At 42.6% G+C, this 21,022-nt stretch overlaps 1 protein-coding gene across 2 annotated transcripts in view; it reads right to left on the bottom strand.

Moving 5' to 3' along the window:
• LOC122565077 (uncharacterized) overlaps nt 1-11,817 on the bottom strand; it is a 44,624-nt gene extending 32,807 nt beyond the window's left edge. Inside the window, exon 1 of one of the 2 annotated variants that reach the window (XM_043720710.2) lies at nt 11,709-11,817. The gene's annotated coding sequence lies outside the window, so the exon portion shown is untranslated. Of the gene's footprint in view, nt 1-1,156; nt 1,174-11,708 lie in introns of those variants that run through there. The other variant, XM_087976251.1, reaches the window with a different exon arrangement.
• Between the last annotated feature and the right edge of the window lie 9,205 nt (nt 11,818-21,022).

The raw sequence follows: 21,022 nt of genomic DNA, 5'->3' as shown, positions 1-21,022 counted from the left end.
TCTAGAAAAATATTCCAGAAATTCTTCAGGTTACTAGCATGGTATTTAACCACTCAATGTGTTGGCTGAGGCAGACTGGGGAACTACCTTCTACCAAAGGAAAGAAAACCTACTTTACTGTTGTTCGTCAAATAAATGCCAAGGACTCACGTTCAGGCGGAGAACTCAAGCAAACACCCTGTCACTGACCACATTAATTACTTCTCAGAAATGTCACAATATTTTAAAGTCTTGTTCAGAATTGTTCAAATGCCCGAAGAACAGAACCTATTATCTTCTCCCTTCTCCTCAACAACTTCCCCCATCCTCAAAAACAGACGGAAATGAAAAATGTCCAATCTGATGGATTAAAAAAAAATCATTCAGGAGATGTGGGTGTCACTGGCTGGGCCAGCATTGAATGTCCATCCCTAATTTCCATAGGGAAGGTGGTGGTAAGCTGCCTTCTTGTACAGCTGCAGTCTATTAGGTGTGGGAATACCACAGTGCTGTTAGGGAGGGAGATTCAGAATGGTGATATATTTCCAAGGGAGTGGCTTGGAGTAAACATGCAGGCGGTGGTGTTTGTATGTATCTGCTGTCTTTGTCCTTCGAGATGGAAGGAGTTTGAAGGTGCTGTAGAAGGAGCATCAATGAATTTCTGTGGAGTATCTTATAGATGGTACACACAGCTGTTACTGAGTGTCGGTGGTGGAGGGAGTGAATGGTTGTGGATGTGGTGCCAATCAAACAGACTGCTTTGTCATGGATGGTGTCAACATCCCGCCATGTTGTGGCACATTTCCATCACACGCCTGACTTGAGCCTTGTAGATGGAGAACAGGCTTGGAGGAAGCAGCAGGTGGGTTACTTCCTAAACAATTCCCCGCGTCTAATCTGTTCTTCGAACCAATGTCATATATGGCTAGCCCAGTCAATTTCTGATCAATGGAACTCCCCAGGATATTGATCATGCTGCTAATGCAGTTGATGGTCAAAAGATTTTGATTAGGTTTTCTGCAGAGATCCAACAATAATATTGATCTTCCTATGTGCCAGGTATGATTCTAACCAGTGGAGAGTTTTCCCTTAGGTACCCTTGACTCCAGATTTTCAAGGGCGCCTGATGCTACACTCAGTCGAATGCAGCCTTGATGTCAAGGGCTGTCACACTCACCTCATCTTTGGAATTCAGCTCTTTTGTCCAGGTTTGAACCAAGGTTGCATTGAGGTTAGGCCCTGGAAGAACCAAACTGGGTGTCAGTGAGTAGGTCGTTGCTGAGAATGTGCTGCTTGATAGCACTATTGATTATTCCCTTTCATCTCTTTACTGATGATAGGAAGAGACTGACTGGATAGATTTGTCCATGTGGAAATGATGTGCCAGGGTTGACAGCACTGGGCCTGCTGTTCCAGTCTCTAGTGCCTGAAGTATGCCAGTATATCAACCCAGTTTGATTCCTTCTTGAGTTTTCTGCTGTGGTTTGTGACAAGTGTGTCGAATTTGCGAGAGCGGTCAAGCACATTTAGTAACATTCCAAAAGTTTGATGATTACTTAGACTCGATTTTACATTTCAGATGAATTAATTACATTTAAATTCCCCTCATGTCAGGGTGGGAATTGAACCCATGGCTGCAGAGGTCTACCTGGGTTGCTGAAGTATGACTCCTGTGACATTACCACTGCCCACACAAGTCATTAGGTTGGCTTACCACCATCTTCTCAAGAACAATTTTAGGGATGGGGAATAAATATAGGTCTTGGCAGCAATGCCCACTTGTCTTGAACAAACAAAAAGTATCTTGCTTGCATGATCTAATTTCCTTTAATCACAAGATTACCTATAATTACTCACCATTCATGCTGAACTATCATCGTTCTCCCCTTTATGATTCTTGCTATGACTATGAGAATGTATGAGAGAATTAAAGGTATGATACAGGCTTCATTTGTAAACCAGTCCGTACAAATAGTCAGTCATTCCAGTTCTTCCTTCAAAAGTCGAACAACCTTTAAACCACGGTGATGGCGTTTCCTGTTTAGATGAACATTAAATCCCCAGCAGGTACTTCCCACTTTAAAATTACAGCAGCATTTTATTTCAAAATGTCAAACCAATCACTCGTGGTCGATATTTGTTATTAATGTCTTCCTAGACTTTATCAGAGCCTGCTTCAGGATTAATTAAGTCCTAAAGAAGAGTTACACCCGCAACGTCAACTTCTCCACCTCCTAACGATGCCTGGCTTTTCCAGCCTTCTGCCTGTCTATTCAGGATTAATTACATCCCCCAATGTAGTGCCAGCTGCACATTTTGAAATTTGCACTTCCAGTTTCTGAGTGGAAATCCTTGATGTAAATAGTGATCTCAGCACCAAACCCCAAGGAAAATGGAGGGGGTTCTCCTCTATCCTGTTTGTGGCTCATCCCTTTCCACTTGGAGTCAGTCTGGACCTTTCCTCTGCATTGGCGATTCACCAGGAATATTGCCTGAGATGGAGCATTTCAGTTAAGGAGAGATCTGGATGAGCGCAGTTTGTTACCTTTGGAGCAGAGAAGGTTGAGAGGGGACCTGACCAAGGTGTGTAAGATTATGAGCGGCTTTCAGGGGGTGTGTGGAAAGGAGCTGGTCTCCTTAGTTGAATAACAAAGGGACATTGTTTTAAAGTGAAAGATAGAGGTTTAGAAGGGATTACAGGACGATCATTTTGCCCAGAGGGTGGTGGGAGTCTGGAAATGCATTGCTTGGGATGGTAGGTGAGGCGGAAAACTTCACAACCTTTAAAAAGTATGTGGATGAGCACTTGATGAATCATAACATTAAAAACTATGGGCCTAATACAAAAAAAAGGGGACTAGTATAGCTATATCAGTGCATGGCTGGATGGGCTGAAGGCCCTTCTCTGTAGTGTATGGCTCCATGACTATGACCATTTCCTACCAAATTTCCATCTTGACCATTGCTTTTTATTGTTTTGTAGCCAGCTTGCTATTTGCCATCTTTATTCTCAGGCTGTGGGTGACATTACCAAGTCAGATTGTATTGCCTAATCCAGGCTGCTCCAATTCCATTGCATGTTGATTGGGAGTTGCAATAGTCACAGAGTGAAAGAGCTTGACAATTTACATTCCAGTTAATGGTTTCAGTCAGGTTACATCACCAGCTCTCATCTATCCTGTGGAGCTGAGATTTTCTTCTCTCTTGCTTGTAGATCATCATCCCTTTCCACCTGAAATCAGTCTGGAACTAACCATGAGACAATCCAAAACAGGAACAGCAGTCAGCCATTCAGTCGCTTGAGCCTGCTCCTCTATTCAATAGAATCCTGGCTGATCCGACATTCCTCACATCCACTTTCCTGCCTTTTCCCTTTAACCCTTGATTCCCTGACTGATCAAGAGTCTACCTGTCTCAGCCTTAAATATACACAAGGACTCTGTCCCCACAGCTCCCTGTAGCAAGGAGCACCAAAGACTCACAATCCTCGGAGAGAAGGAATGCCTTCTCAGCTCAAGTCCTAAATTGGTGCCTCTTCGTTCTGAGACTATGTTCTCTAGTTGTAGACTCACTTTGTGTGGGCAGGTCATATCTTACTAACTTGATTCAATGTTTTGAGGAGGTAACAAAGATGATTGAAGTGGGTAGAGCAGTGAATGCTGTCTACATGGATCTAACTAAGGCTTTTGACAAAGGTCCCTCATGACAGGCTCATCCAGAAGCAGGCATGGGATCCACAGTGACTTGGCCCCGTGGTTTCAGAATTGGCTTGCCCATAGAAGAGGGAGTAGTGGGGGAAGGGTGTTTTTCTGGCTGGAGGTCTGTGACGAGTGGTGTTCCACTGGAATCCATATTGGGCCCTCTGCTGTTTGTGATTTATATAAATGAGTTGGATGAAAATGTAAATGGGTGGGTTAGTAAGTTTGCAGATGAGACAAAGATCGGTGGAGTTGTGAATAGTGTGGAAGGTTGTCAAAAAATACAGATATAGATTTAGATCAGTTGCAAATTTGGCAGATTTAGCTTTAGCTGTCTCAGTTTTGCCAGGGCCCGATCCATTTGTGTCCAAAGTCTGATATTGTCAGCTGTGACTGCAAATATGTCCAGAAAATTTAAAACCATTACAGACTCTTAATGATGGTAAATGTTGCACTTTGGGAGATCAAATGTTAAGGAAACATATAGTTAATGACAACACCCTGAACAGCATTGATATACAGAGGAATCTTGAGATTCAAGTCATATTCCCTGAAAGCAGCCACACAAGTAGATAGGGTGGTAAAGAAGGCGTATGGCATGCTTTATTGGCCAGGGAATTGATTACAAGAGTCAGGATGTCATGTTGTAAGTTTTATAAGACTTTGGTTAGGCCAAAGTTAGAGTATTTTCTGGTTGCTACATTACAGGAAGGATGTGGAGACTTTGGAAGGGGTGCAAAAGAGGTTTCCAGGATGCTGCCTGGGATTAGAGGGTATGAGCTATAAGGAGAGGCTAGAAAAACATGGGGTTTTTTTCTGGATTAGTGAAGGCTGAGGGGAAACTTAATAGAAGTCTATAAAATTATGAGTTGCATAGATAGGGTTGATGGTCAGAATCTTTTTCCCAGAGTTGAAATGTCTAAAACTAGAGGATATGCATTTAAAGTGAGAGGGGGAAACTTCATAGGAGATGTGAGGGGCAAGTTTTTTTCCAGAGAGGGGTAGGAGTCTGGAATGCACTGTCAGGGGTGGTGATGGTGAAGGCAGATATGATAGGGGTTTTTAAGAGACTTCTAGATAAGCAAATGAATATGCAATGAATGAAAAGAAATGGACCAAAGGCAGGCACGAAATATTAGTTTAATTTGCCGTCATGTTTGGCTGTATTGTTTTTGTGCTGTATTGTTCTATGTTCAATGTTATTTGTCAGCCAGGGCTCCCTGATTGGACCAGCTTAATAGTTCCAATCAGGGAACTCATATTCTGTGGCCATGCCTCTTACCCATATAGGGCCATTCCCATGGTTCCTACAACAAACTTTGTCCCCTGAAGTAAACTGTCTCTCTTGCTTAGTGGAATTGTGTACCTGGCATTGATGTTCCTGACGCCATTTCACCCTTCCCCCACTCCAGATCCAGGGAGCTCAGATTTAACCTGGTGTGGAGTCTTCTCCCCAGTAGCAACTCTGCTGGAATATCCCTGTAGTTGCATGGGAGATGGTGCTATAATCAAATAGGAACTGGGACAGTTTTAAATCAAGCCAAGCTGTAAGCTGTTTCATGAAACCTCCCTTCAAAGTTTTGACAGCTTTTTCTCCCAGACCATTGGATGGTGGATGGTATGGAGCTGAGCTTATACATCAGATACCATTCAACTTTAGAGCATACTCGAATTCCCTGCCAGTAAAATAAAAAGATGCGCACATTTTTTTCCCTTTGTTGCTATGTTTAATGGATGAACTCTCTGCATCTCCAACCACTTTGAGTGGGCATCCACAACGACTAAGAATATTGAGCCCATGAAAGGACCTGCATAGTCAATGTAGCCAAGTCTAGGGTTTGCCCAGCCATTCCCACAAATGTTGGGAGTCCAGGCAGTATTTTTTGTCCTTTTTGCATTGCGCCATCAATGCGCCTCTGTCTGCAAACCATCCTGGCCACCAGACATAACCTCTCACCAACATCTTCATTTTGGAAATCTCTGGATGACCCTGGTGGAAGTCAGCCAGTATCTGGCAGCGACCTTTGCTTGGGATAAACACTCTTGCTTCCTATAATAATATGCCGTCCTCTACTGTGATCTGGTCTCTCTGGGTCCAAAGAGGTTTCAGTTCTGGCTGTGATGGCCTTTTGGTTTCCCCCATCACCACCAGCTGTCTCAGTTTTGCCAGGTCCAGATCCTCCTGCATCCAAAGTCTGATATTGTCAGCTGTGACTGCAAGTGTGTTCAGAAAATTTAAAGCTATTACGAACTCTTACAGTGATGGTGCATCTACCAGTGGGAGACAACTCAATGCATCCGCAGTCACTACTTGGCCTCCCAGATGGTCTTCCAACTTGTAATTAGATGGGCTTAATATTAGAGCCCATCACTGAATTTAGCCTGAAGCTATGGGTGACACTGCCTTGTCCGCTTTAAGTAGACCTAGCAGAGGTTTGTGGTCCATTATTATTAACAAATTTACATTTGCAAGTTATTGGTGGAACTTTCTGACTCCAAATATGACTTCCAAACCTTCCTTCTCTATCTGGATGTACTTACACTCTGCGTTAGCATACACTATTGGGTGTTCCTCCCAATGGAGACATGTATGGCCTAATACTACCACGATGCTGTGTGGGGAGGCATAGCATGTCAATAACAGATCATAGATGGAAATGTGTTGCTGGAAAAGCGCAGCAGGTCAGGCAGCATCTAGGGAACAGGAGAATCGACGTTTCGGGCATTAGTCCTTCTTCAGGAATGCCCGAAACGTCGATTCTCCTGTTCCCTAGATGCTGCCTGACCTGCTGCGCTTTTCCAGCAACACATTTCCATCTCTGATCTCCAGCATCTGCAGACCTCACTTTCTCCTCAAAAATAACAGATCATAGTTTGCCAACACCTTACAGGATAATAGCTGTTTCTTCTCTTCCCTGAAAACAATGGCTTGGCTATGCGACCATCTCCAAGACTGAGTTGATGCAAAAGGGGCCAAGATGGTGGCCAGGTTGTATATGAACTTTCAATACTAATTCCCTAGCTGGAGGAAAGAACTAAGCTCCAGTTTAGACGTGGGACTGAGCACCTTTGGTCACTCACTTTATCTTCTAATGGATTTAGCCCAGTCTTGTCGACTTTGGAGCCCAATTAGGTCACCTGGAACACACATTTTTTTCTTCTAAGATGTATGCCCGGCCAGAAAAAAATGTCTTAGGACTATGTCCAAGTTCTCTAAGTGCTCCTTATTGGTCTTTCCTGTTATTAGCATATCACCTAGATAAATGGCGAACTGAGGTAGATCTTGTAAAATGCTTTCCATCATCCTTTGAAAAATTGCTGATGATATCCCAAATGGCAATCTCGTATATTGGTACAAACTCTTATGGATATTAATTGTAGCATACCTCTGGGAATCTTCATCTAATCTCAAATACAAGTACGCACGGCTTATGACCAGTTTCATAAGGGACTGCCCTTTTCCCAGCTTTCCGTACAAGTACTTTATGCGAGGGATTGGGTATTTGTCCATCTGTGAGAAACAGTTTACCATTTGTTTAAAATCCGCACAAAGGCGAACTGACCTGTTGTGCTTCACTTTTGGTACAAATGGTGATTCCTTTGTTATCCAGTCTTCTGATTTCGGCTTCTAGTTTTACCTGGAAGGCAAATAGCACTGGGCGGGCCTTGCAGAATCGTGGAATTGCTTCCTGGTCAACATGTTAGATGGCCTTGCCTCCTTTGATAGTCCCTAGATCTTCCTGTAAACTTCCAGGTATTCAATTCACTCAGGCAGCCATTTTTGAATCGAAAAATGTTGAGCCAACCCGTGTGAATCTTTCACAACTAATTCCATCCCATCAAGCTTAGGCCAAGCCTTTTACTATAATCAGTGTGAACTGGACCAGCTGCTTCTCCTAAGAGACCGGAACCGAATTTGTACCCTTAATCTGTAAAGGTTCCCTGGTATTGTTTTGCTGTGTAGCCAAGGTCTTGTGCAAATGTAAGAGTTAGAGTCCAGAGTGAATCTTGATAAAGACTGGTTCTGCAATCACTGAAATGGCCGCGCCAGTATCTACGTTTATTTGAACTGACCGACCAGTTAACCAGATGTCTATTTTAATTGGTTCTGATTTTGATGTTGCTAAGCAATTTAACTGTTCCAATTCAGATGTCGATGTGCTTTCCAGGGTATGCACTCTCCTGGATACTGGGCTATAGGTTCTCTTACTTAACTTAGGTCGACTGGGACTCTTTCTGTCTTGAGTCTGCAGGCAGCAACTACAATGGCTTGCCGGCCTGGATCTTGAAGAAAATTTTAACTGTTTGGCAAGGCTTGGCTTTGTTTTGTGGTCTTGCTGTGGGTTGAGCTAGAGTCCCATTGCGATATGTCCTGAGTGAGGCTGTGCAATTGCTTTCACTCAAGTCATATTCCCCAAGCTCAGTTGGACCAGCGAGGGTTTCCACTTCCACTATCCTGCAACTCATATGCTCCACTCGCTGCATTTTCCAATGATAAAGCCAATTGTAGTGTAATTGACCAGAATCTGATCTGAGGTGAGTAACTGAGCTCCAGTCTCTCCAAAGTCTGTCTACCATGAACAAACACAAGTCAGGGGAATGATGGAATACTCTCCAATAACTATTCAGGAAAAGCAGCCTGCTTTAACTGTCATCCCATCCACCAACTTCAACATGCACTTCCTCCACCTCCAATACATGCAGTGCGTACAATCTGGAAAATGCAGCTTCCTGAAATAGCTCCACCCAAACCCATGACCTCAGAAATCTAGAACAAAAGTATTAGACCCATGATTACTGTTGGTTCACTGTCATGGGATCAAAGTTCTGGAACTTCATTCCTAACAGCATTGCACGTGGCCTGCATTGATGGACTCCAGAGGTTGAAGAAGGTAGCTCACCCCATCTTCTCTGGGGTAATCATGATATGCAAAAAATGCTAATCCAGCTAGTGATAAAAGAATCATAGAATATTGACTCCCCACCCCAGTATGAACATAGGAACAAGAGTAGGCCATTCAGACCCTTGAGCCTGTTCCACATTGAATGCGATTGTTGACCATTTATGGCCTACCTCCATATATCTGCCACATATCTATAGTATAAACCAAACGGTATAGAAGCAGAATTAGGCCATTTGGCCCATTGACTACTTTCTCAATCTCACTCTCCTGCCTTCTCCCTGTATTCATTGATCCCTGTACCAGTCATTAACCTATGTATCTCTGTCCTAATGTCTTGGCCTCCACGGCCTTCTGAAACAATGAGTTCCATGGATTCACCACTATTTGGCTGAAGATATTCCTTCTCATCCCAGTTCTAAAGGGTTGCCCACTTCACTGTAAGGCTGTGCCTTTGGACCCTAGTCTTTCCTATTCGCGAAAACATCCTCTCCATGAGCACTCTGTCCAGGCCTTTGAGTATTCTGCAAGTTTCAATCAGATCTCTCTAATACTTCTAAACCTCATTGTGAACAGACCCAGCGTCCTCAACTACTCCTCATATGATAAGCCCTTCATCGCTGGGATCATTCTTGTAAATTTCCTCTGGGCCCCCTCCAAGGCCAGTACATCCTTCTCTAGATATAGGGCCCAAAACTGCTCACAGTATTCTAAATGCAGTCTGACTAGAGCCTAGTACAGACTTACCAGCACATCTCTGCTCTTGCCCTCTTGAAATTAATTAAATTTACCTTCCTTACTGCCAAATGAACCCGCATGTTAATCTTAAGAGAATCCTGAACTATGATTCCTAAATCCCTTTGAGCTTCAGATTTCCAAAGTGTTTTCCTATTTAGAAAATAGTTTATGCCTCTGTCCTGTTCTTCAACCTTCGATGATGTTGTGGCTTTAAAGATTATTTTATCCTTATATTTTGAAGACGGGTTGTAAGGCAGCGGCTTTGAACACTCTGGGTTAATGTAAACAGATTGGGAGGCCCTGAGGTTTTTTTTTTAAATGCAGTGTTAATGGTGTGGCCAGCTCTGTCAGATCAGGATTTCTGAACAGCATCAGAAGCTATTGGGGTCTCAACAGAATTGGAGGTTTCAGTGAATGTCTCCTAGCTGCTACAATCTCTGAATTTTCTCTTGATGTTTTTTTCCTCCTGGATTGGAGAACTGCATGTGAGAATCTGTGTCTGAATTTTCCTTTTTTGCAAAGGGATGTGTTTATGGGATGTTACCATATTGGAACAGTTAATTAGTAATAGTTACTGAGTCTTATTATTCTGTTTAATTTTCCAATAGAGTTAAGCTATTCTAAATTCTTCTTTCTTTGGTTGTGTTTTAACTACAGTGTTTAAATAAATTGTTTTGCTTAATATCGAGTAGTTTGACCAGTCGCATTGCATCTGGAACAGACACTTTATATTCGCCTTTCAAATAAGAAAATATTAGGATCGAGGCTAACTTCTTAAAATCTTTTGAGGGAGTCTGATCTGGTCCATAAGACTACCAAAGTGCATAACCTCACACATTCCTGCACTGTATTCCATCTGTGATTTATTTACTCACTCTCCTAGCCTGACCAGGTCCTTGTGCAGCCTCCCTGCCCCCTCTCCTGTCCCTCTATTTTTGTGTCATCTGCAGACTTAGCAACAATGTCCTCAGTTTCTTTTTACAGATCGTTAATGTATAATGTGAAGAGTCGCGGTCCCAACACTGAACCCTGCGAATTTCTCTAGTCACCAGCTGCCATCCTGAAAAAAAAACTCCTTTATTCCCATTCTCTGCCAGTCAGTCAATCCTGTATCCATGCTAGTACCTTTCCTGTAACACCTAACACATATACCTCTGTAAATCTCACAAGACTTTTCACTTAATGGACATTTGAATATACAAGCAGTACATGACTTGGGGCCATTCATTAAGATCATGACTGCACTGATTTTAACTTCAACTCTATATTCCTGTGTATTCCCCAATAATCTTTCATCCCTTTGATCATCAAGAATGTATGCACCTCTTCATTAAAGATATTTTAAGATCCACTGCCTTTTGAGGAAGAGAATTCCAATCTCACAACCCTCAGAGAGAAAAACAAAATGCTTCCTCATTCACATCTGTCTTAAGTGGACAATTTTAAATGATGATCCCTAGTTCTAGATTCTGCCAGAAGAGAAACTATTCTTTTAATATTCACCTGATTCTGTTCCCTTGCAAAGATATATCTTACAAAGTCACCTCTGATTTTTGGAAATTCCAGGTGGTACAATGTCCAGTGCCTCCTCATAAAGCTATCTGCTCATTGCAGGTGTAGTAAACCTTCTTTGAACTGTTTCCTATGCACAACATCCTTCCATAAGTACACTGATCAGTATGGTTTTGGTCTGGTGTTTTTTAAATTCATTCACAGAATGAGGGTGTCGCTGGCTAGGCCAGCATTTATTGCCCATCCCTAATTGCCCAGAGGGCAGTTGAGAGTCAACCACATTGCTCTGAGTGTGGAATCACATAAAGGCCAAACTAAGTAAGGATGGCAAATTTCATTCCCTGAAGGACATTAACAAGCCAAATGGATTTTTGTAATAATCAACAATGTTTTCATGGTCATCAGTCGATTGTTAATTCCAGATTTTTTTTATTGAATTCAAATTCCAACATTTGCCATGGGGGATTTCTAAACCAGGTCCACAGAACATTATCCAAGCTTCCGATTAATAATCGAGTGATGATGCCACTGGGTCCTCTCCTCCTATTGATGCTTTCTGGATTCAATCACTCTAAGGTTTAATTTACTTTGGTAATTTTCAAGTTTAAGCTTTCCATAACTTGTTGAAAATTCCAAATCAGACACCTGGTTAGACATTCCACTGATCTATGACTCGAGGCTATCACTGGCAGTTAGTTATTTGAAGCTCTGTATAATCATTTCCCTGATTAAACCTGCCTTGAATGCCTCCTGATTGGGTTATGTGGACCTCAGTGAGACGAGTCCCCTTTGTTAAAACGTAAAGTTTAAATTCATTCAAGTCCAATCTGTTAGATGATTCTCAAGAACCAGATGATATTTCCATAATAACATCACTAACCTTCACAGCATTACCCTCGGCCAGGGTTCAAATCTTTTTCTCCCAGTCCTGAAGCTGCTCACCTGTCCCCATCTGGTCAGTTGTGTTTACCGAACCCTCTGGATTCTGTTCTGATGTTTAACCATACCACGGTGTCAGTGTCTGCATTTACCTGTGGGTGGAACTCTATTCAGGTGCTATGACTCACACCAGGAAAGAATAGATCCAATCTTTTCCACATTTAGACTGAGTAAGCACTGAAAGAATTAACTGTTGCAATGCCCCACTGTCTGGGAGGAAAGCTGATCAGCATTTTCAAAAGTAATTTCCTCCAGCAGCTCTGTTAATTAGCCTGTTGAGGAAAATAGAGCTGAAAATGTGTTGCTGGAAAAGGAACATCCAAGGAACAGGAGAATCGACGTTTCGGGCATAAGCCCAAGAACGCCTCATCTTCCGCCTCGGAACACTTCAACCCCAGGGCATCAATGTGGACTTCAACAGTTTCCTCATTTCCCCATCCCCCACCTCACCCCAGCTCCAAACTTACAGCTCAGCACTGTCCCCATGACTTGTCCTACCTGCCTATTTTCCTTTCCGCCTATCCACTCCACCTTCTCTCTGACCTATCACTTTCATTCCCACCCCCATTCACCCGTTGTACTCTTTGCTACCTTCCCCCACCCTCCTCCCTCCTGACCTATCACCTCCATCCCCACCCCCATTCACCTATTGTACTCTATGCTATTGTCTCCCCACCTCCCCCCCCTCTCATTTATCTCTCCACTCTGCAGGCACTCTGCCTCTATTCCTGATGAAGGGCTTTTGCCCAAAACGTCGATTTTCCTGCTCCTCGGGTGCTGCCTGACCTGCTGTGCTTTTCCAGCACCTCTCTAATCTAGAATCTAATTTCCAGCATCTGCAGTCCTTGCTTTTACCAACAGCAATGTGTACTATTGACATGATATAGTGCAGAAAATCACCAACCCCTGGAAGGAGAAGGGAAGCAGATATATCCGAATACCACAATCTTCAATTCTCCTCCAAATGATTCACCATTCTGACTTGGAAACATATTGTTGTTTTTCCTGTGTGTCAAAATTCTGATTTCCCTCTCTAAAAGCATTGAACGCATACCTACACCAAATGGACTGCAGTGATTCAAGAAGGATGAGGGCAAGTATGGGCAGGCAGTCAATGCTGGTGCAGCCAGTGAAGCTAACAACTTTGAATGAATGATTAAAACTATGCAACTCTGGTCATGTCATTGCAGAAAATATCTAATTGCTCTTGCAAGAGGACACAGGAGATTTATGAGAATATTGCCAGGAGTAGAAAATTGCAGCTATGAGGAAAAATTAAGCAAGTTAGAATTATTGTCCCTTGAATAGAGAAGGCTGAGTGCAGATTTGATTGACATTTGAGATACAGCGGATAGGAAGGGCTTATTTCCCTTTGCAGATATGATAAATTGATTTGTAGAAGGATCACAGGTGAGAAGTGAAAATATGTTTGTCACTCAGTAGAATCATAGGATCCTTACAGTGTGGAAGACCATTGGGCCCATTGAGTGCACACTGACCTTCCATGCATAATCCTGCCCAAACTCATCCCCTCACCCTATCTCTGTAACTCCTATTATCCATAGCTAATCTACTTTACCTGCACATCCTGGAGACTATAGGCAATTTAACATGACCAATCCACCTAACCTGCACATCTTTGGATTGTGGGAGGAAAGTGGAGCACCCAAAGGAAGCCTATGCAGACATGGGGAGAATGTGCAAACTTCACACAGACAGTCGCCCGAGGATGCGATTGAACCAAGGTCCCTGGTTCTATCAGGTAACAGCACAAACCACTGAGCCACCACCAGCGGGCGCATAACGCAATGCCTGAAAGGTTAGTAGAGGCAGATATCCTGAACATGCTTAAAAAGGAGCCTGGAAATTGACTCCATGTCCCATTTAACATGGACCATGTGCTGGAAGATTTGGGTAGGTTGGGTGCCTCATTTTTCAGCCAGCACAATGAGCAATGACCTCCTTCTGTGGTGTAATTTTCTACATTTTCTAAATATTTGAAGAGGAAAAACATGCAGCGATGTGGTGTGCAGGCAACACACAGTATGTAAATTAATTCCTCGGAGGGCCAGTACAGACACAACGAGTCAAATGGCCTCAGAGCATAAGAGCAGGAGGTGGTCATTTAGCCTTCAGTCGAACCATACTCAGTTTTCCTTTGTAAATCTATCATAATGAGTAGGGTGATTTTTTAAAAAAAGTTTCATTGAGATCTGTCTCTGGATTAAATGTTTTTAAAATACAAAACACTGGTACCAAGTTACCATAGAGCAGTGTTTTTAGAGCAGTAAGATGGTGTTATTTTCTGGGCCTGTAGATAGTTAAGGTGCAAAGATGTGCACTTTCTGTCGGATGTGGGATATTACGGAGAAATTCCATGTTATCGATGATTAAGGAAGTGTGTTTGGTTGCGAATCCTATTGGAATGCATGGATAGGTTGGAATAGCAGTGAGAGGCAATGAAGAATTTACAGGAGCTAGGGGGTGTGATGGATGGCAGGAAGACAGAAAAACCGCAGATACAGTCGGGCAGATGGGTTGCCTCTAGGGAAGGTAGGAGGAGTAGGCAGGTAGTGTAGGAATCTGGCTATCCCCATCTCAAACAGGTATGCTGTTTTGGAAAATGTAGGGGGTGATAGACTCTCAGGGAAATGTAGTACTGAAAGCTATGTTTCTGGTATCGAGACTGGCTCTAATGTAACGAGAGGTACATCAGGTTCCAAGCGATTAATTGTGGTAGGAGACTTTCTAGTCAGAGGCACAGACAGATATTTCTGTGGCTAGCAACGAGGTATCAGAATGATGTGTCTTCTCCAGGGGCCTGCGTCAAGGATGTCTCAGAGACCGTGCAGTACCTTCTCAAAGGGGAAGAGAGACCAGCAGGAGGTCGTTGTACACATTGGAACCAATGACACAGAACAAGGACAAGTTTCTGAGGAGAGAATATAGGAAATTAGGCAGGATGTTTAAAAGTAAGTCCTCGAGGGAAGTATTATCAGGGTTATTCCTGGTGTCACATGCTAGTGAGAGTAGGAATAGGAGGATAGATCAGATGCATGCATGGCTGAGGAACTGGTGCATGGATACACATTTTTGGATCACTCAAATCTCTTCTGCTGTATAAGTGACCTGTATAAGGAGGACTGGTTGCATGTGAATTGGAAGAGAACTAATATAGGGGATTTAAACGAGCAAGGTAGGGGGTGTGGGGTGTGGCAGCTGGTGGTGGTGGGCAGATGGGGGAGCTGGAGAAAAGGGATCAGTGTGAGGCTGGTGTGGTTTGGCAAAGAAGCAACTCAAATAGTCAAAGCAGGCAGGAGCAAAGCAGAGAACGAGGTAAGACTGATAAACTGCATTTATTTCAATGCAAGAGGCCTGACAGGTAACGCAGATGAACTCAGGGCATGGTTGGGAACATGGGACTGTGATATCATGGCTCTGATAGAGATATGGCTCAGGGATGGACAGGACTGGCAGCTTAAAGTTCCACGGTATAGATGCGATAGGAAGGATAGAAAGGAGGGCAAGAGAGATGGGGAAGTGGCATTTTTATTAGGGATAACATTCCAGCTGTACTTGGGGCGGACATTCCAGAGAGTATGTCCAGTGAAGTTATTTGGGTGGAACTCAGAAATAAGAAAGGGATAATCACCTTACTGGGATTGCACTATAGACCCCCCCAATAGTCAGCAGGAAATTGAGAAACAAATTTGTGAGGAGATCTCAGTTATCTGTAAGAATAGTAGGGTAGTTATGATAGGAAATTTTACATTTCCAAACATAGACAGGGACTACATTGTGTTAAGGGAAAGGATGGAGAGGAATTTATTAAGCGCGTACAAGAAAATTTTCTGATTCAGTGTGTGGATGTACTTATTGGAGATGGGGCAAAACTTGATCTACCTTGGGAAATAAGGCAGGGCAGGTGACTGAAGTGTCAGTGGGGGAGCACTTTGGGGCCAGTGACAATAATTCTATTAAATTTAATATAGTTATGGCAAAGGATAAACCTGATCTAAAAGTTAAGAGTTCTAAACTGGAGAGTGCCAACTTTGACAATATTAGGCAAGAACTTTCAAAAGTTGATTGGGCACTGATATTCACAGGTAAAGAGATGGCTGGAAAGTGGGAAGGTTTCAAAAATGAGATAACAAGAATCCAGGGACAGTATATCCCTACTCGGGTGAAAGACAGGGCTGGTAGATATAGGAAATGTTGGATGACTAGAGAAAATGAGGTTCTGGCCAAGAAAAAGAGTGAAACATACATTAAGTATAGACAGCAGCATTGAGTGAATCCCTAAAGTGTAAGGGCAGTAGGCATATATTTAAGAAGGAAATCAGGATGGGAGAAAAGGGGACATGTGATACCTTTGGCTAATAGGGTTAAGGAGAATTGAAAGGGTTTCTACAAATACATTAGGGATAAAAGGGTAACTAGGGAGGGAATAGAGCCCCTTAAAGATTATCAAGGCGGCCTATCTATGGAACTGGAGAAGATGGATGAGATACTGAATGAGTATTTTACATGTGTTTCCTTGGAAATGGATATGGAACTTAAGCAAATGAATAGTGATATCTTGAAAAGTGTACATATTGCAGGGAAAGTGTTGCTGAACGTGGATAAATCCCTGGCATGAAATCAGTTACACCTTAGAACTTTGGGGGAAGCGAGGGATGTGATTGCTGAGCCCTTTGCTGAGATATTTGTATCATCAGTAGCCACAGGTGAGGTGCTGGAAGATGGAAGTTGGCTAACACAGTGTCATTATTTCAGAAAGGTCGTAACGAAAAGCCGGGGAACTGTAGACCGGTGAGCCTGACGTCGGTGGTGGGCAAGTTGTTGAAGAGGATTTTGAGGGATAGGATTTACATATATTTGGAAATACAAGGACTGATTTGGGATGGTCAGCATGCCTTTGTGCATGGCAAATTGTGCCTAACTTGATGAGTGTTTTGAAGAAGTGACAAAGAGGATTGAAGAAGGCAGAGTGGTGGACATGATCTATATGGACTTCAGTAAGATGTTCAACAAGGATCCTCATGGTAGACTGGTTTATAAAGTTAGATCTCATGGAATATAGGGAGAACTAGCTATTTGGATACAGAATTGGCATGAAGGCCGGAGACAGAGAATGGTGGTGAAGGGTAGCTTTTTGGACTGGAGGTCTGTGATGAGTGGTGTGCTGCAGGGATGGGTATTGGGTCCACTGCTTTTTATCATTATATAAATGATTTAGGTATGAAAATAGGAAGTATGATTAGTAAATTTGCAGATGACACCAAAATTGATGGTGTTGTGGACAGCAAAGAAGGTTACCTCAGAGTACAATGGGATCTTGATCAGATGGGCCAATGAGTGGCAGATAGAGTTTAAACCAGAGCTGCTACATTTTGGTAGGACAAATCAGGGCAGTGCTTACACACTTAATGGTAAGGTCCTGTGGAGAGTTAACCTTGTGGTGCAGGTTCATAGTTCCTTGAAAATGGAGTCACAAGTTGACAGGGTAGTGAAGAAGGCATTTGGTATGTTTGCCTTTATTGGTCAGTACATTCAGTGTACTGGCCACTTTTGGAATATTGTTTCAATTCTGGTCTTCCTTCTACAAGAAAGATGTTATGAAACTTGAAAGAGTTTGGAAAAGATTTACAAGGACGCTGTCAGGATTGGTGGGTTTGAGCTTTAGGATGAGGCTGAATAGGCTGGGGCTATTTTCCCAGAGCAATGGCGGGTGAGAGCATGACCTTATAGAAGTTTATAAAATCATGAGGGGCATGGATAGGGTGAATATCAATGTCTTTCCCCCAGGGTGGGGAGAGAAGACCATAGGTTTAAGGTGAGAGAGGAAAGATTTAAAAGTACCTAAGAGGCAGCTTTTTCATACAGAGGGTAATGCATGTATGGAATGAGGTGCCAGAAGAAGTGGTGGAGCCTGTCACAATTAATACATTTAAAAGCAAATGGGTAGGTATTTGAATAGGAAGGGTTGAAAAGGGATATAACAGCAACAACAAGAAAGAATATAGAAAAAAGATTGAGTGCTTAGCAGCACATTATAAAAACAACAATCTTTCCATCAATTTCAACGAAACAAAGGAGCTGGTCATTGTCTTCTAAAAACGAAGTGGAAAGAATGCTCCTGCCCGCATCAATGGTGCTGGAGTAGAGATAGTTGAGAGAGTCAAGTTGCAGGGGGTGATGATCAACAATCTGTCCTGGTGTATCCATGTTAATGCAATGGTCAAGGAAGCACACAACATCTCTACTTCCTCAGGAGGTTAAGGAAATGTCCACAAGGATCTTCACAATTTTTATAGATGCGCCACAGAAAGCAGCCTATTTGGATGCATCATAGTGTGGTACAGCTTCCCAAGACCATAAGACACGCTGGAGAATTGCGAACATAGCCCAGTTGATCATGCAAACCAGCCTTCAATCCACTGACTCCATCTATACTTCCCACTGCCTCGGGAAAGCAATCAACATAATTGAAGACCCCTCCAGCCTGCTTATATGCTCTTCCAACCTCTTCTGTTGGACAGTAGAAAAGTTTGAACACGTACAAATTCATTCAAGAATAGCATTTTCCCTGCTGTTATCAGATTTTTTAACATTAGAAATGTTAATTCTAATCTCTCTGCACCTTGATATGTATGTACCTGTCAGGCAGGGAGGAAATTGTCGAGCAACAGAGCTGTTGTTTACTAAAGAAGTTAAAGCTCTTGTCAAGAGAAAGAAGGCTTACATTAGGATGAGATGTGAAGGCTCAGTTAGGGCACTTGAAAGTTGCAAGTTGGCCTGGAAAGATCTGGCGGGACGGTGGCTCAGTGGTTAGCATTGCTGCCTCACAGCACCAGGGACTTGTGGTAACAGCCAGTGTGGAATTTGCACATTCTCCCGGTGTCTACGGTTTCCTCCCACAGTCCAAAGACGTGCAGCTTAGGTGAAATGGCCATCTTAAATTGTCCATAGTGTTCAGGGATGTGTAGGTTAGGTGTCTTAGTCAGGGGTAAATGTAGGGGAATGGGTCTGGGTGGCTTACTCTTCAGAGGGTCAGTGTGGACTTGTTGGGCCAAAAAGCCTGTTTCCACACTGTAGGGATTCTATGGAAATTCCATGGACCTAGAGTAAAAGCCAAGAAGAGACAGGAGGGGACATAAGAAGTTGTTGGCAGATAGAATCAAGGAAAACCCTAAGGCTTTCTATGGGTATATCAGGAGTAATACAATTACTATGGTAAGGTTAGGATTAATCAAGGATAGTAGCATGAAGTTGTGTGTTGATTCAGAGGAGATGGGGATGCACTAATGAGTATTTTTCGCCAATTTTCTGCTGGAAATACACAACGTTGTCGAGAAGAATTCTGAGATACAGGCTAATAGGTTAGGTGGGATTGAGGCTCACCAAGAGGAGGTATTAGCAATTCAAGAAAGTGTGAAAATAAGTAAGTCCCCTGGGCTGGATTGGATTTATCCTAGGATTCTCTGGGAAGCCAGGGAGGAGATTGCAGAGCCTTTGATCTTCATGTCATCATTGTCTACAGTTGTGCCAGAAGACTGGAGAATAGCAAATATCATTCCTTTCTCAAGAAGGGGAGTAGAGACAACCTTCGTAATTATAGACCAGTGAGCCTTACTTCAATTGTAGATAAAGTGTTGGAAAAGGTTATAAGAGATAGGATTTATAATCATCCAGAAAGGAATAAGTTGATTAGGGATAGTCAACACAGTTTTGTGAAGGGTAGATCATGCCTCACAAACCTTATTGAGTTTGAGAAGGTGACCAAACAGGTGGATGAGAGTAAAGCAGTTGATGTGGCATATATGGATTTCAATAAGGTTCCCCATGGTAGGCTATTGCACAAAATACGGAGGCATGGGATTGAGGATGACTTAGCATCTTGGCTAGCTGAAAGACCGAGGGTGGTGGCTGATGGGAAATGTTAATCCTGGAGTTCAAATACTACTGGTGTACCGCAAGGATCTGCTTTTTGTCATTTTTATAAGTCACCTGGATTAAGTTATAGAAGAATGGGTTAGTAAATTTGCAGATGACATTAAGGTCGGTGGAATTGTGAATAGTACTGAATGCTATTGTAGGTTAGAGAGATATGGATAAGTTGCAGAGATGGCAAATGGAGTTTAATGCGGAAAAGTCTGAGGTGATTCACTTTGAAAGGAGCAACAGGAATAAAGAGTCCTGGGCTAATGCTAAGATTCTTGGTAGTGTAGATGAGCAGAGAGCACAGATCCCTGAAAATGGCCAACCAGGTCGATAGGGTTGTTAAGAAAGCATATGGTGTGCTAGCTTTTATTAGTAGAGAAATTGACTTTTGGAGCCATGAGGTCACGCTGAAGCTGTACAAAACTCTGGTTCAGCCACATGTGACAGTTCTAGTCACCGCATATAGGAAGGATGTGGAAACTTTGGAAAGAGTTCAGAGAAATTTACTAGAATGTTGCCTGGTACGGAAGGAAGATCTTATGAGGAAAGGCTGAAGGACTTGAGGCAGTTTTTGAGAGAGAGAAGATTGAGCGGTGACTTAATTGAGACATAAGATAACCATAGGTTTAGATAGGATGGACAGCAAGAGCTTTTTACCTAAGATGGTGATGGCTAGCACAAAGGGATATAGCTTTAAATTGAGGGGTGATAGATATAGATATAGTTTCTTTACTCAAACTAGTAGAGACATGGAAGGTACTGCCTGCAACAGTTGTAGACTCACCAATTTTAAAGGGCATTTAAATGGCCATTGGATAGACATGGATGAAAATAGAAGTGTAAGTTACATGGACTTCAGATTGGATTCACAGGTCAGCACAACATCGAGGGCTGCAGGGCCTGTACTGTGCTGTAATGTTCTATGTTCTCTGCAGCTGTAACACTATTCTGCACTCTGCTCTGCCCTGATGCACTTTATGGTACGATCTGCCTGTATAGTACACAAAACAACACTTTGTACTGTCTTTTGGTAAATGCGACAAGAATCAATAAAGCATTCAATGCAACTGCTCTTACCCTCTTTCAGACTGGTGAACAGCACTATTTACTGTACCATATTTAATGTTCCCACATACTGCTGGATATATGTATTTCAGCAACCATCTTTGTTTAAATGAGTTAACCTCAGTTAAGAATAATATCTCTAGCTTGGTTTATATGTTGCGAAATGTTTAATAATAAACTTAAATCCATTCCTTTACCAATTTCAAACTTATGGATTTTCTAATAATATTTTTGAAATTAGCAATA

This window comes from Chiloscyllium plagiosum, unplaced genomic scaffold, assembly GCF_037043375.1.
Source record: "Chiloscyllium plagiosum isolate Xiang-an unplaced genomic scaffold, Cpla_swu_hap1 HiC_scaffold_28, whole genome shotgun sequence".
Lineage (NCBI taxonomy): Eukaryota > Metazoa > Chordata > Chondrichthyes > Orectolobiformes > Hemiscylliidae > Chiloscyllium > Chiloscyllium plagiosum.
Note: the sequence above shows the minus strand (reverse complement) of the source record. Positions and strands in the feature narration are given on the sequence as shown.